The 15,259-nt window shown below is 39.9% G+C and overlaps 1 protein-coding gene across 5 annotated transcripts in view; it reads right to left on the bottom strand.

The window, feature by feature from the left end:
• Window positions 1-13,053, bottom strand: part of LOC120533285 (zinc finger protein 773-like) — a 78,985-nt gene extending 65,932 nt beyond the window's left edge. For 2 of the 5 annotated variants that reach the window (XR_005634470.1, XM_039760103.1), the window contains exon 1: window positions 7,974-8,604. The gene's annotated coding sequence lies outside the window, so the exon portion shown is untranslated. Of the gene's footprint in view, window positions 1-6,496; window positions 6,578-7,973; window positions 8,605-12,819 lie in introns of those variants that run through there. The other 3 variants (XR_005634469.1, XM_039760106.1, XM_039760107.1) reach the window with 3 other exon arrangements.
• Window positions 13,054-15,259: the final 2,206 nt, after the last annotated feature.

The raw sequence follows: 15,259 nt of genomic DNA on the forward strand, positions 1-15,259 counted from the left end.
TCCTTCTATGAGAACCCTAAATCCAAAGAGGACTGTTTCATTTATGTGAGGTAGATTGCCCAGAGGGGACTGGGCGGTCTCATGGTCTGGAATCCCTACAGATTTTATTTTTTTCTCCAGCCGTCTGGGTTTTTTCTGTCCCCCCTGGCCATTGGACCTTACTCTTATTCGATGTTAATTAATGTTGACTTATTTAATTTTCTTACTGTGTCTTTTATTTTTCTATTCTTTATTATGTAAAGTACTTTGAGCTACTTTTTGTATGAAAATGTGCTATATAAATAAATATTGTTGTTGTTATTTGTAAATAAAGCGTGTGTTGGGTGATTATAACGATGTCTGCCTGTCTGTGTCCGGGCCGTTTATCACAGCAAATATATTCTGTCTACATTGGATTAAGCAGGTCTTAAAATGTCAAGCCGTGTTACTTACACACATACTAATGATGATGTCCCAACTCAATCAGTTAAATTTTAATGTAAGAGTAACAGTAAGATTTTCTCGTATTGCATCTACATTGGTATTCCTTCTCAAGCTCACAAACTCCACTCGCTTCAGATGGTTTCCCTCTTTTACTTATCAAGATTGCGATTCCTGAAAGCGACGCATCTTCGGAATTAATGAGGAACCCCAAGATGCAAGTATAAGGTACAAACTACCTTTTGTGCACATTTCCCAAACCCGACTTAATCGGCCACTTTACAAGTCAGCATAATGTACTACTTTATTAACCCTGCTTACAAAACAAAGCATCACAAGCGGATTAAAAAGCAAATGATGTAAAATAACATCACTGGTCCTTCAGCGAGTTGAAATAAAGTTGTGAAAAGTGCTATGCAGTAAACGGGACATCGTAACCTAATAAATAAAAATACTGCAAAGTGTATGAATAAGCACTAATTATGACTTATTACGTTTCAGACAAACACAGAGAAATAATGCACGAGGTCCACAAAAGGAAAGCTCGCATTTCTAAAGGAGAGCCTGTTCATCGTCATCTTCCGTCAGATGATAAGTCAGTCATGCAGCAGCCTTCCCAACAGCGAGAAAAACCAAAGTGGGATGAGGCAGCGAAGAGAATACGACACGTAGGCAGATCACAACTTGGTTTATTCTCGTTCAGCAACACGTGAAGTCCAGCTGGAAGGTCTCATGGTGTTAGAGAGACAGCAATAGGCTCACATTTCAAGGAGCACCTCCCAGAATGCACAAGAGCACATATTATGGGATGTTCGAAACGAGAAAGAGATGCTCGTGTGCTACAGTTGTCATTTCTGCATAGAGAAACATTTGTTTGTAATAACTAAGCGTCAGTAAGAAGTGTGCGTTCATTTGCGTTTGATTCGTATGTTTGTTATACGTCAATATGCAACGTAGTTTAAAGTGTAGTGTTTAACGTTTATATGTTGGGAATTTACACTATTGAATAGTCTTTCAATAATAGTTTATGTTGTTACATAATTACTATAAGTTTGTTGATACTGTTTACTGATAAACTTTATCGATTTGTATCTCGTACTGCCGATAAGCTAGTGACTAATTTGAGTAATACTGCCATCTAGTGGACTTTTGTGTAATTTACCCATCCATCCATTTTCCAACCCGCTAAATCCAAACACCGGGTCACGGGGGTCTACTGGAGCCAATCCCAGCCAACACAGGGCTCAAGGCAGGAACCAATCCTGGGCAGGGCGCCAACACCACCGCAGGACACACACACACACACTAGGGACAATTTAGGATCACCAATGCACCTAACCTGCATGTCTTTGGACTGTGGGAGGAAACCCACGCAGACACGGGGAGAACATGCAAACTCCAGGCAGGGAGGACCCGGGAAGCGAACCTAGGTCTCTTTACTGCAAGGCAGCAGCACTACCCACTGCGCCACCATGCCGCCCCAATAACGTTTTTTCTATTCTTTTTATTGTAGACCACACACACATATATACCTACCTAAACACACGTGCATATCTATACTAATAAAAGGCAAAGCCCTCACTCACTCACTCACTCACTCACTCACTCACTGACTCACTGACTCACTCCCACTAATTCTCCAACTTCCCGTGTGGGTGGAAGGCTGAAATTTGGCAGGTTCATTCCTTACAGCTTCCTTACAAAAGTTGGGCAGGTTTTATATCGAAATTCTACGCGTAATGGTCATAACTGGAAGCAGTTTTTCTCCATTTACTGTAATGGAGATGAGCTTCAACGCCGTGGGGCGGAGTTTCGTGTGACATCATCACGCCTCCCACGTAATCACGCAGCACATAGAAAATCAGGAAGACCTCAAAAAAGCGCTGAAGAAAACATGCATATATAATTGAGAAGGCAGCGAAACAATAAGAAGCGGCGAGTGACATATACAACCATATTGATGAGTTCTGCTACTTCGGAAACAAAGCACGATGTAAACCTACACTTTAAATTAAGTTTATAGACAGGCTGCGCTGGCGTTTGTAATTTAGTGCCTGCCCATATAAGGCCGTCCGTCAGCGGCAATCCAATAGCAAACTGCCACGGGTAAATATTCACGGGTGAAGGACTGTGCTTATGGAGAGGAAGATGAGATGGTCAGGGTGGTGTTTGACACAAACTCAGCGAAACTGCGAGAGAAAGTTTTAAGTGCCAGGACTAAGGTAACATTAAATACAGCCATGGACATAGCAGAGATGGCACCAGCACAGCTGGGAACCTTCGATGCATGTACACCGAGTGGCTCACGTGAACTGGCGCAGTGCACAGATAAAAGCAACAGTTCCAAAGAGCTGAACAAAACCAATTACACAATTGAAAAGGCAGCAAAAATATGAAGCGTCTGATAAGCATATTCATAAATCCAGCTACTGTGGAAACAAAGCACACGTGGAAAAAGTCAATGTCCCTAAAGGAAGACAGTGTAAAAAACCCGTGCATGCAGTGTGTCAGGTCTCAGATAAAGAAGAAGACGAGCTGTTTATTGATGCAGTAAGAAACGAATCGATGAATGAAACCTGTCATCTTTACAACGATTGACAAACACGGAATGTAACTTGAACACAACACATCCTACAAATACGAACCTGATTGAAAGAAATAATGATAATCAAATCCTTGATGACAGCAACACTCAGTAACACTCACAAAACAAATACTGTATATTGACAGTCATGTTACGTTATTTTTAAAATGTTCCCTTTTCTTTTCTAGCTTTTTAACACACTACTTCTCGCTGCGATACGCGGGTATATATATATGTATATATATATATATCACGATCTACATACTCGAATAATGGATACTTTATTCGCCATCAATGATTGTTTTGGTAAAGCCATACTCGGTGTATTCATTAGATGAACGGTAAAAAAGTAAGAGCGAGGGGAGGATGCAGGCTGTAGTGCGCGTCAACTCTATCTGAATTGCGCGATCACATTTGAAAAAATATATCTTTTCAAGTTCTATTTAGTCCATATGTGTCAAACTCAAGGGCCGCGGGCCACATCCGGCCCGGCGTGTAATTATATCCGCCCGAGATCATTTTATATACTGTATTATTGTTATTAAAGCCGGGTATATGAAGCGCTGGTAACACAATAAACTACAGATCCCATAATGCAGCGCTTCAGCTGTCTTGCCGAACACTTACCGCCTTATGATGCTGTAAGTTATTGCGAAGCTAGCTCACATGATGCTGAAGAGAAAAGTTGATTCTGAAAATAGAGCCTTTAAAAACCGATGGGAGGCTGAGTATATGTTTACTGAACCCGTGTGTCTCATTTGTGGAGCTAATGTGGCTGTAATTACAGAATTTAATCTAAGACGGCACTATGAGACAAAACATCAGGGTAACCTGAATGCAATGCAGAAGATACAGAAAGCAGCATAATTAAATAAGAATCTGACACTTCAGCGGACGTTTTACCCGTGCACAATCACAAAGTGATTTCAAGTGAAGCTGCTTTTATGGGAGACACAAATGCACCAGTGCACCTTGCCCCACTTTCCCTGTTGCCAAGTAATGTTAAACCAAGTCGTCACTACGGTGTTCCCAAATCGCACTTTGCTGATAAACTGGCGCACTGAGTTTGCACGGCGCTTTGGTGACTTTGAAGAACAAAAAGTCCGTCTACATGCGGCTCGAACCTTGTGCATGTTTGGTAGCACATATCTGTGTGAGAAGCTCTTCTCAGTGATAAAGACTAACAAAACAGCACACAGGAGTCGCCTCACTGATGAGCACCTGCAATCCATCCTGAGAATCTCCACAACACAGAACCTCACACCAAACAGAAACGAACCTGTGGCCAAAAAGATGCCAGGCGTCCAGCTCTAAAATGACATATGAGCAAAGACAACTGAATGATTTGATTTGTTATTGCTGAAAGGAACACATTTTATTTATATTTCCAGGTTTTGTTATGCAGCATGTTCATATTTGAATTTGTATAATTTTGACAGGATATATTTTTATGGAGAGCAAAATCTTTTGGGATATTTAAAATCTAAGTTTATTTTTTATATAAAATTACATAAGAGTAAAGAAATTTGAATGTTTGTTCTTTTAACGTTTACTTTATTTCTAACTTGTATAATTTAGACAGGATATATTTTTATGGAGAGCAAAATATTATAAGTTGTTTAAGGTTTGAGTTGATTTATTCACGAATAATATTCCTGTCTGTTTTACCATTCCTACCAAAGATATTTCTGTCGACTAAATAAAAATTCCTTCTATTTAAAATTTAAATAGAACTTGAACAAATCGATAGTTCATAATATCCACGCAGACTTGCGTAAGAGCGGGAGTTATCCGTTTTAACAAGCAGCGTATTGCAGTGATACGAAATAGCTGTGTGTGTATATATGTAGATATGTATGTATATGTATATATATGTTTATATATGTGTGTGTGTATGTATGTGTGTATGTATTTATGTGTGTATGCATATGTATGTGTATATATGTAGATATATATATATATGTATGTATATATGTGTATATGTATAGATATATATATATATATATGTTTATGTGTGTGTGTTAAATATATATATATATATATATATATATATATATATATATATATATATATATATATATATGACAACAACACATCACTCACAACAGTGACAAAACAATTACATTGACAATCATGTTACGTTATTTTCAAAATGTTTCCTTTTCTTTTTCATTGCTTCTTTAACACACTACTTCTCCGCTGCGAAGCGCGGGTTTTTTGCTAGTCTTGAAATAAATAAGTCAATTTCATTCTTAGCTGCTGTGTGGAATTCTCCGCCTCAGTGTCCTGACCAACAATCCGGAGTGAACACTACAAGTCCTTAACTTCTCACAGATACAGTAGTCATTTTCTACACATGGCAACTGGCAAATTCTTTGTGTAGATAAGTCACTTGTCTTGCCTTTTACTTGTCCACAATCCTTAAATGAAACAAATAGTTTCCATTATGTATTTAAAAAGTCTACTGACTACCTGCACATTTATTGCAGTGAACCATTATATTGTGGTACAATCAAAGTGCTGCCGGAGCCCCACCAAAAAAAAAAAGTGCACTCCATGACCCCCAAAAGTTTATTTTCCTTCCGATATGAAGCACTATGCAGAACTATAAATGTACACTACATGTTGAGTTTTATCCGAGCATGCTGTTCACTTTCACCATCCTGCTACATTCACACTGCACTTGAAGAGAAGCGTTTACCCTACAAATTCCATTCATGGCGGAAACTTGTGGTGGTTCTGTTTTTTCTAAGCATTTCTTCAGAAAATCTATTTGCTCCCCCTTGCTAAGGTGTATTTCCCTTAGGGTTACACAAAATTAACTTAGCTAGCCAAGTTGTTTGCTGCCATTAATCTCCCCACTTCTCACCATTGAGTATCTCTGTCCTCTGACGATCATGCACTGCCATAGTCCGAGTGTTGGAATGCACTTTGTAGCCTGTAACTGTTAAACATCATTGATTTTTAGCCTGACATATTAGTTCTCCCCCTTCCACTTTTACAAAATCTATTAGCATTCATAAAAATGCAATCAAAAGTTTAAAAAGACGTTTAATGATGTTGAAGTTAAAACTGCGGATTTATGTTGAACTGTGAATAGGCCTCAGGGATTAACCAAGTATATAAAAAAAAAGAAAAATAGAATTGTGTTGCATATATTAGGTTTAACAGTCTCAATTAATTTATTGCTGACATATGTTAAAACAAATTCATTTTCTGCTCAGAAATCCACAAAGAGAGATGAGGATAAGGAGACTGAGGAGGAGGAGGAGGAAAAGTCAAAAGGCCGAGCAGAGTCAGGAAAAAGAACTTTGAAACACAACTCGACTCGGTCCATTTCATAAGCCTTCTAAAGAGAAGTCAAGCAAAATTACACCTTTAACAGCTCAACGAACATATTACAATATGCAAGCTTTCGACGCAAGTCAGGCCCAGTGTAACACAGAAACTGGAATTCCCTGCATTTATACAGACACCAGGACAGAAACAAACCTTTAAGGGGGTCATCTTCAGTGTGAAAAAAATAACAGACCTCTCCTTCTAAGAAAGTTTCTCACAAGTCGTTCCAACAGTAGAGTCACCGAGTTTTTCATTTCACAACTGTTAAAAAGACAGAGGTGTTATGTACAAAGTCAAGAATGGCAACAGTAGTTAATCTGAAGGGTTTTGCGGACATGTTTGGCAAAAAAGCACCATAGCAGAAGAATATATTTATATTGAACCTGCAAGCCATTGTTTTTATGATAAAACTGCTGAAATATGCAAACAGGAAAATTCTGCACCCATCTAAAAACATCACCCTGAACTCCCACTTCTTTTAGTTTGATGCCCAACCTCTCATGTCGCACCTTATCAAATGCTTTCTGAAAGTCAAGATAAATAACATCATAGGCTCCACTTTGATCGTATCCTTTGGTTGCTTCCTCATAGAATTCCAGCATGTTAGTAAAACACGACCTCCCTTCTTTTGAACCCATGCTGACTGTTCAGTCAAACTCCTGCTCTTTCCAAGTGCTGCTCAATCTTATCCTTAATAATTCCTTCCATTTTTCTGTAAAAATTAAAAAAGCCTGTCAAAATGAAATAAAAGTTCGACATGGGTGCAAAATACACATACAATCGCCAGCATATGTATAGAATAGACTTACAGTATACTTTTCCTTTTTTTAATTCAATCGAAGACCTTTAATGTCAAGAGATTATTGGGGGTCTTTTATTTTGAAACGCATACCTTCCGTTTGAGAAGCGAGGCTGTTGAATTCCGGAGGTCTTGTTCATGACATTTTAAGGGTCTTCGATTGAATAAAATGGGAAAAAATATGAGTTGTAAAATGCACGTTAGGCATTGGCCTATAAATAAATACATTTCGGATTGATGCGGGTTTTAGCTTTTACTCTGTTGACTTTACATTGTTTATACGTTGTTAAAAAATATTAACTAGTAATGATCACAAGCAATGTAAAGTCTGTCATGAAATTCACAAGAAGAATTCTATACACTGGTGCCGATTTTATGTGTATTCTGTATCAATTTCGGACTTGCATTGCGTTTTGAGGTCTATTCTTGATTTTAACACAAAAAAGAAACCTTTCTGGAAAAAGGAAACGCTTGTAAACAAATTGTGGGAAAATGTGAATTTTTACATAGCAGATTTTAATAACACTTCAATTTTCGTCTCGGAGATACGAAGCTTCAACGTTTAAATGTCAAATGAATGTCGAACGTCAAGCTAATTTCACCTCGGCCACAGCTAAAGGAATTCAAGGAAAGCAATGAATATGAGACGGCGGGGGGCGGCGATGTGAAGTACACATGGGACTTGGTAACGTACGGTGGCTTTGGGTGACAATAAATAGAAAGGCGTGAGCCACAGTTAGAGTCACCGATGAAAATATTGGTGGTGGGTTGATGGACACGAACACGCTGCTCATCTGTCATTTAAGTTGCATGCAGCTGTGAGGTACTTACACAGCTATAAAGCGGCGTCCTCAAGCCCCCGAGCACTTGCCCTCTGCCTGCCTCTCGGTGATGCGATTCAGTTGCAGTCTTGCAAACACTCGATGACAGTCTTTTCTCTCGTTTACAGTCCCTTTTCCGTCGCCCTGTATGACGTCACTCCATGTGATTGCTAAAGTCTTCTCAGCACCCCCCAGAGAGCGAGGAGGCAGTTAGGAGTATTGACAAGGACAGTCGGTTGTTTTGTGTAGAATCAAATCACCGATGGTAGCAGAGGCAAGCGAGCGGAATTCGAGTGTCTTTTAGTTTTAGGACGGAGTCTTTCTGGTCACTAACCAGGCAGGTCATTAGTCTCCATCGCCTGCGCGCTCGTTTACCCAACACCACCCGTGAATCCGCAAATTCTTCCAGCACGCAACACTTGTTACGATGATAGCAGTGGCCCTTCTGTTTTAGAGTAGGCACGCCAAAGTGTGATTGTTACCGAGCTCCTCGATCTTTATCCTCCTCTCCGGCCCTCCTCGATCTTTGCGCGCCGTTTCTGTTTTGATTTAACGCACGCTCCATGCAAAGTGTGCCGTCCTGCCTGCAAGTACCGTGCGTGCGCGCACAGTTGGTTCTTTCCGTACAGCTATGGCATCCAGTCTGCAGGTACACTGCGCATGATTTTCATTTTAGTGGGGTGCCAGCGTTTACTAATAAATTCATTTTTTTAAATATAGATAGAACTTTTTTATATTGTGTATTTAAATACTGTACTATATATCTGCGGTGGGCTGGCGCCCTGACCGGGGTTCGTTTTCTGCCTTGCTCCCTGGATTGGCTCCAGCATACCCCCGTGACCCTGTAGTTAGGGTATAGTGGGTTGGATAATGGATGGATATATATATATATATATATATATATATATATATATATATATATATATATATATAGAGAGAGAGAGAGAGACCTTTTTAACAAAGAAATATACACAAAAGTTAGAAAATATCACTAATAATATTTCATTGGCAGCCAAAAACTCTGTGCAAAGACATTTAAAAGACAAATCGTTCAAATCAATGCTCTCTTGCCCTCATACATTTACTCAGATAGTTTCATTGTTCTACCGAAAGCCTTACATTTTCTTGTTTGGCGTTTTAAATGTGTCCTTATCTTGTTTGCTTGGAACTCATCATTTTATTAATCTGGGGGAAATAAACCATTACAGAGGCTATATTGTAGAAATTAAAAGCCACCACTTTATTGTATTAGTGATTAAAAGTGTGTAAATGAAACAGTTTAAATTATATTATTAAAAAAAAAAAAAAGCTACTGCGTGTTAAGACCATTGTGGAAAGAATTTTACAGTTGGTGTCATTATCCTATAATAAAGTAAAATTGCCCATGGTGGATTAAAACTGATCAAATACATTTTAAAACCTTGTAGGAGGTCTTTGTAGCATTCCTTATCTACTGTGCACTTTGATCCTTTCATGCTGGACGGGACACTCATTTCCACAGCTGGCTCTTTGCCTTGGATATACTTGTCACTTTCTGCTCCTTTCAAAATGAACATTGCTAGTTAAAATTGTGCCGTTTCTTTAATAACACAATCAGAGTTAAGGTTAGCACTTTCTTGTCTATTGTGCCCCATTGTCCCAGTGGAAAAGACACTTATTTCCACATGTCGTTTTTTGCTGTGAAAATGTGTGCCCTCGTGTGCTTCTTGTAAAATGAATACTGAATAGCAAAAATTGTGCTATCAATCTAAAAAGACTGTAGGGAGTCTTCTATATCACATTCCATTCATTTGCAGGGAATACTCATTTCCATGGCTGGAGCAGTGCCATTGATGCCCTTCGTCTGCTGCTTGCAAAATAAATACTGGAAAGCTAATATACAAAATTTATTTAAAAAATGATATACTATATTTTATGCATAAATATAAACACACACAAATTCTTGAATGTCAATTGCATGTCTACTGTGCCCATCTGTCGTCACACATTGAAGAAAAGGGTTAAAAAATATCAGTTGTGTGGCCACCAAAGGCAGTGGAGATAAGCAATAAGGCTGCATGTGAGTTAAGATATTTTCGTCAAGAGCAGACATTGTATAGTTATAGTAGGGCCCCACAGTAACATTTTGCTTTTCTTCTCCATTATTTTTGTGTTTTTCCCACTTTGTTTCTTAGCATTCAGATTTTTGATGGACATTCATAAAATAGTGCTCATTTATTCTACCAGTCATCACCCAATCAGAAGACATGTTTCTGAGGGTCACCAGCTTGTGTGACAGGCGCCTCACAGCACAACAACTAACAGTGCAGGTTGAAAGTCTCAGTCTGTCCTGTAAACAGGAGACTTTGCACTGCTGGTCCTACAGGACAAGTGGCAGGAAGGAAGCCATTTCTTAAAGTACAAAACAGGGCCTTGAAATAGCAGCTGTGGGCCACTGCAGACTGAAGAAAGTCTCCTCTTCACAGTAGACACTGACACTTTGCTTTTTTCGACCTGCTCTGTTGAGCTGTGAGGCGCCTGTGATCACCTCAGCTGGTGACCCTCAGACATGTGTCTTCTGACGGGTTGTTGACTTTGGGCCTACCAGATCTCTTTCTGTCAGTTTCTTCCAGTTGCCTATGAATTATGTAGAATACCACTGTATTAATTGAGACTTTAATTTTTTATTTTTTTTGCAATTTCTCTAAATGAAAGGCCCACACGTCTAAAAGTAATAGTACTCCATTTCATTTCATTTGTTAATTGCTGTTTTCTTGCCATTATCATCAGAATTTACAACTTTCTAGGGTGTAGAGGATGTAGTAACACAGTCTGCTCCAACTGTTCTTTAAGACAGACAGACAGAGTTTTAAAGTAATCAACAGAAGTTGGGACACCTGTGCAAACTGTTTGCTTCAACTTGCAAGACTTCATTTACTTTAACTGCTGCAAAACACGTGTAGATTGTTAGTTATTTCCTGAAGAAGGCCCAATTGTACTATTTTGAAATTTCCATTTTTCAGTTTTTGCTAACCTAAATTTTAAATTTAAACTTCTGGCAGTTTACTACTTACCTGGTCACCATTTTAGGTTATTCATTGCATTTCAACTGATTAAATTTGACTAGGGCGGCATGGTGGCACAGTGGTAGCCTTGCAGTTAGGAGACCTGGGTTCGCTTCCCGGGTCCTCCCTGCGTGGAGTTTGCATGTTCTCCCCGTGTCTGCGTGGGTTTCCTCCGGGTACTCCTGTTTCCTCCCACAGTCCAAAGACATGCAGGTTAGGTGCACTGATGATCCTAAATTGTCCCTAGTGTGTGTGTCCTGTGGTGGGCTGGCACCCTGCCCGGGGATTTGTTCCTGCCTTGCACCCTGTGCTGGCTGGGATTGGCTCCAGCAGACCCCCCGCGACTCTGTTGTTAGGATATAGTGGGTTGGATAATGGATGGATGGCCATCATGAAAAATCCCCTCCATCCCCTCCAGGAGCACTTTTTAACAGGCTCATTTCATCAGAGAGTGATAAGAAGTCCCTCTGAGGGTCTTTTGTTCCCTCTGTTATCAGGCAATTAAATGCTTAGGATATAGCAGGTTGGAAAATGACTGACTGATTAAATCTGAAGAAAAACTGGAAACATTGAGGTGTTCTAAACCATTTAACCAGTAGTGTAGGTGTGGAGAGTGTTCTCATCTCCATGCTCCACAGAGCATACTCCAACCTGGACTAAGCTGCCACCACGTTAGGATCACGTTCTTTGACTTTTCCAGCACTTCTAACAACTCACTGCATGGAGAAATAGCTCAAGGCTTTAAATCTTGATGCCCCTTCAGTCTCTTGAATCATGGACTTCCTGACCAACAGACAGCAGTTGGTGAAGCTGAGGGTTTGTGTGTTAGAAATGGTGGTGTGTAGTAGTGGAGCACCTCCACACAAAAGACTTTCAGCACAATACCAGCACTTGCATATACAGAAAGTCATCTATCATAGGCTGCATTAATAATGGAGAGGAGTCAAAAGTACAGGAAAGTCTTGGAGGACTTCATGTTGTGCAAGGACAATAACCTGCAACTCAACATCAGCAAGACAAAAGATCTGTTATTGGAGAACTGACATGCCAAGGAGCCTCTGAGACTAGTCATCATTCATTCTGAGGACATGGAAGTGGTGTGGAGCTACAAGTACCTGGGGGTTCACATAAATGACAAACTGGACTGGTCTGACAACACAGTGGTGCTGGACATGAAGGACCAAAGCAGACTGGACTTCCTAAGGAGACTCAGGTCTTTTGATGCATGCAGCAAAGTGCTAGAAATGTTCTACCAATCCACAGTAGCCAGTGTGGTGTGCTATACTGCAGTATCCTGGGGAAGCAACCTGAGCTCAAAAGAAGCACAAAGCCTGAACAAAAGCCTGCTCCATCACAGGGTGAACCCTGGACACACGGGAAGCTGTTGTGGAAAAGAGGATGATGCCCAAGGTTTGTTTCCTGCCTTGGACCCTGTGTTGGCTGGAATTGGCTCCAGCAGAACCCCCGTGACCCTGTAGTTAGGATATAGCGTGTTGGATAATGGATGGATGGATGGCCATCATGAAAATCCCCTCCATCCCCTTCAGGAGCACTTTAACAGGCTCATTCCATCATAGAGTGATAAGAAGCCCCTCTGGGGGTCTTTTGTTCCCTCTGTTATCAGGCAATTAAATGCTTCCACCTGATGTACTAATTAAGTTTATTTTTATTTATTTACTGATCAATTGATTGACTGGCTGTATTATCTGTCTTGTGACTCTGTATTCTTGTTTTATGTTTCTGCTGCTGTATGCATCTGAATTTCTTAACTGTATTAATAAAGTTTATCTAATCTAATGATACACCACTTACCTTGTCTATTGATCTGGAGGAGCTTCTGGAACAGCAGCATGCTAATATTTGTGTCTTCAAACCATCAAGTCCTGGACAAAAGAAATGTAAACATCCACCACCTTTGCATTGCATTAAAGGTTCCTCTGCTCTAATATAAAAATTATGACACAAAAATTAACACTTAAAAACGGAATGCTCTGCCGGACTGTCAAACTGATCCAAACCTAATTATGTCATATCATCTACTGTTAAACCGTACTTCTAAAATTATTATTATTATGCTGTCTTAAGGAATTGTTCTGTTCTGTATATTGTATTGTATTGTCCCCCTACTTTTGACACCCACTGCACGCCCAACCTACCTGGAAAGGGGTCTCTCTTTGAACTGCCTTTCCCGAGGTTTCTTCCATTTTTCCCTCCAAGGTTTTATTGGGAGTTTTCCTTGTCTTCTCAGAGAGTCAAGGCTGGGGGCTGTCAAAAGGCAGGGCCTGTTAAAGCCCATTGCGGCACTTCCTGTGTGATTTTGGGCTATACAAAAATAAACTGTATTGTATTGTATTGTATCCCATATTCAAGTCCTACCTATCAGATTGTTTAATACTGGGGAGCTTCACTTCCACATCTTTGAAAGGTCCACGTGACAATGGGTTTAATGGACACCTGGGGGTTCATATATTAAGTTATGTGTAATAAAGTGGAATGACACAGGGAATAAGTATTGAATACATGAAGAAAAGGAGGTGCAAAAAGGCCTGGAAATCCAAGGAAGCAGCTGACATTTGTCAATCCTGAAAGCCCCCTATCAGGGCAAATGAATATCAGCTAGTTTAGTCCTAACTGGTGGCCTATAAAAGGGGTTCTCCTTACCAAGGTATCACGCAAGAAGCATCTCATGATGAATTAAAGCAAAGAACCCTCTCAAGACCTTCACAACCTTATTGTTGCTAACAATCCTGATGGCATTGGTGAAAGATGTATTTTTAAACTTCTGAATGTTGCAGTGAGCACCGTTGGGGCCAGAAGTGGAAAGAACATAATTTCACCATAAACCAGCCATGACCAGGTGCTCCTTGCAAGATTTTGGACAGAGGAGTCAAAAGAATAATCAGAAGAGTTGTCTATGAGCCAAGAACCACTCGTGGCAAGTTTCAGAAAGACCTGCAATTAGCAGGTTCAGTTGTTTCAAACAAAACAATAAGTAATGCACTCAACCGCCATGGCCTCTATTCATGCTCACCATGCAAGTCTCCACTGCTGTAGAAAGAGCATGTTGAAGTTTAGTGTAAAGTTTGGTGAACAACATTTGGACAATCCAAATAAATACTGGGAGAATAGAGTCTGGTCATATGAGACCAAAATTGAACTCTTTGGATGTCATTGCACTCACCATGTATGAAAGAGAAAGGGTACATCACCCCAAAAACACCACAACAGCAGTGACGTTTGGAGGTGCTGCTTTTCAGCATATGGTACTGGCTGACTGGAGAAATGTAGCGGGACATTTTTGATAAGAATCTGCTGTTATCTATCAGGATGCTGAAGATGAAATGAAGGTTGACATTTCAGCATGACAAGAATCCTAAACACACAGCCAAGGAAACTCTAATTAATAAAGTAATAATTCTTTGCATTTATATAGTGATTACTCTCAACTGGTTTCAGAGAAAGACAATAAAGAATCTGCTAGAATGGCCCAGTCAATCACCCGATTTGAATCCATTTGAAAATCTATGGAAAGAACTGAAGATGAGAGTTCATAGAAGAGGCCCCTGGAACCTTCAAGATTTGAAGACAGTTTGTGTGGAAGAATGGGCCAAAAATCATGACCTGAGCAATGCATGCGACTCGTTTCTCCACACAGGAGGCGTCTTGAAGCTGTCATTACTGACAAAGGCTTTTCTACTAAGGATTAAGTAAATGTCAGTAATAAGTAATACTTATTCCCTGTGTCATTCCACTTTATTACACAGAACTTAATTCATGGACTTATTTGTTTTGATTTCTTTGTGTGGATTACTTGGATTGTTAACAACATCTGGAGTAAATTTCATGTCAATAGCCCATGAGAAATATATTTACTGAGAAAAACGTTAATGCATTCAATACTTATTTTCCCCACTGTACAAATAAAATAACCCAGACTGCAGGCCTGTGTGATGCTCATGTACATGGAGGCAGGAAAAAAATGAAACTGCCTCTTCACTCTCCTCAGAGCAAGTAAGAAAGAAATGGATACTCACAACATACAATGGAGTGCTCAAAAGCCTTGACAACTTTGAATACCTTTGGAAATGTCCTTCTTTGCTGGTGGAACTTTCAGCATTTTCTCCAAGACACACCAAGCGCTGCCTCGTTTCTCTTCTTTCGTGCTTGTAATCCTGTTCAAACAATATATTCACTGCCACGCTATGAATGCTCACTACCAATTATAGTGTTAGGATTCAGGGCTACTAAAAAA

The sequence above is a fragment of the Polypterus senegalus genome, chromosome 8, assembly GCF_016835505.1.
Source record: "Polypterus senegalus isolate Bchr_013 chromosome 8, ASM1683550v1, whole genome shotgun sequence".
NCBI lineage: Eukaryota > Metazoa > Chordata > Cladistia > Polypteriformes > Polypteridae > Polypterus > Polypterus senegalus.